At 43.3% G+C, this 2,148-nt stretch overlaps 1 non-coding gene across 1 annotated transcript; it reads right to left on the reverse strand.

Moving 5' to 3' along the window:
- Window positions 1-1,260: 1,260 nt before the first annotated feature.
- Trnas-cga lies at window positions 1,261-1,335 on the reverse strand. The gene has a single exon. It is a non-coding gene; the product is annotated as a tRNA-Ser (tRNA).
- Between the last annotated feature and the right edge of the window lie 813 nt (window positions 1,336-2,148).

Raw genomic sequence — 2,148 nt, forward strand, 5'->3', positions numbered from 1 at the left:
GCCGAGGGGTCAGTTTGTGTACCAGCAACATTTTCGCTATTATGGACTGCTATAGACGCAGAATTTCTCAATATTCCTGCAGGGGTTCCCAACGACTGATCTACGCCGGGAAATAGAAGGTACGGGACGGTAATAGGTGGTATCCCATGGCTTTTGCCACCTCAGTGTAACCGAAACATGTCGGAAATGTGACACACGCCTGCGCCAGGTCACTTCTAGAATTTAGTAGTAACCCAACCGACTGAACAGTTAATCTTCACCAGCTCCAAGATACACACTTTTCAGCCAGCGCGACCAGCATTACAATGGAGCTAACTGCAGAAGTCAGTGCACCGGCATCTGTATGTTGGTTTCGTTCTGTCTGTCTAGTCGAACCGTATCATCCAGACTTTGTTGTTATTGCTTGGATACTGAACGGGCCTATCTCACGGACGCGTAGTGGATTTTGCCCTCTTGGAATTGCTGTTAGTACGTCTGCATCTCATTATTTTGCTCTCTGTTTCAGAAGCTACCAACCCCTTGGAATCCACTACCGGGACCATCAGAAAGTATTTCCTTGAAAGGACATTTGATCTAAATTTCATCTGATATTTTGCAGAATAACAATAACCTTAATGAGAAAGGTACTGTAAAGACACTGACGGGTGCGGCTGCGAAATGTAGTATGGTAAGGTTGAAACTGGGTAATGAACAGTGATTTCACTTTCTATTATATTTTCTAAATTATTAACGATAACTACAACAGTTTATAACACCTATTTACGTACGTTGTGCCAAATATTACGTTAACGCACAATAAGTGTTACCCTCTGGGAGGAATTTTAAGTTTGACCGTGAGTTAACCTAATGGACAAGAGGGTATCGAACATGAATTTCCTTACTATGGCAATTAGTAGAACACTGAAAGACTCTAATTTTGTAAGTAATGAAAGTAGTAAAATTCACGTAAATGAAATACTACACGGTCGCCAGCCTCATTATACACCACTATTTGAAACATTACGCTCAAAGAATTTAAATATAATTTAGCAAAAGGGCGTTTCATTCTTTCTCTCTTGGTGAAGTGCAATGAACACACACAAGTACCAGACTAACTGACACATGGTAAGCAGTAGTAATCATTTGCATAAACTGGCAATCACAGAAAGATAATTAGCACTTTACTCCTTTTGATAATAATCACTACCTCGACCAGAATGAGATTTTCACTCTGCAGCGGAGTGTGCGCTGATATGAAACTTCCTGGCAGATTAAAAATGTGTGCCCGACCGAGACTCGAACTCGGGACCTTTGCCTTTCGCGGGCAAGTGCTCTACCAACTGAGCTATCGAAGCACGACTCACGCCCGGTACTCACAGCACAGCACAGTACTGGCAGAAGTAAAGCTGTGAGTACCGGGCGTGAGTCGTGCTTCGGTAGCTCAGTTGGTAGAGCACTTGCCCGCGAAAGGCAAAGGTCCCGAGTTCGAGTCTCGGTCGGGCACACAGTTTTAATCTGCCAGGAAGTTTCATATCAGCGCACACTCCGCTGCAGAGTGAAAATCTCATTCTGGAAACATCCCCCAGGCTGTGGCTAAGCCATGTCTCCGCAATATCCTTTCTTTCAGGAGTGCTAGTTCTGCAAGGTTCGCAGGAGAGCTTCTGTAAAGTTTGGAAGGTAGGAGACGAGGTACTGGCAGAAGTAAAGCTGTGAGTACCGGGCGCGAGTCGTGCTTCGGCAGCTCAGTTGGTAGAGCACTTGCCCGCGAAAGGCAAAGGTCCCGAGTTCGAGTCTCGGTCGGGCACACAGTTTTAATCTGCCAGGAAGTTTCACTACCTCGACCGTTAACCAACTCAGCACCAAAAGGCTATCAATGACCTCACGAGACTAAATGAAGTATGACAAGAGTCCTGCTTTAACTAACACACACACACCACAATTGCAGATAAATAACACTGTACAAACACTTTTTTACCCTCTCTCATTTATAGAAATATTTGAGATTTCTTTAGCAAAACAATCTTTAGTTCAACTTTCTCATTATAGAAAAGAATATAGTGGGGACCCACAAACAGTAACTTCCTTTAGAAGCAGACTATGCACACATTTCATAAACAATTTACATCACACTATTACTGATTTCCAACCCCATTTGAAATTATTTATCTT

Source organism: Schistocerca americana, chromosome 1 (genome assembly GCF_021461395.2).
Source record: "Schistocerca americana isolate TAMUIC-IGC-003095 chromosome 1, iqSchAmer2.1, whole genome shotgun sequence".
Classification (NCBI taxonomy): domain Eukaryota; kingdom Metazoa; phylum Arthropoda; class Insecta; order Orthoptera; family Acrididae; genus Schistocerca; species Schistocerca americana.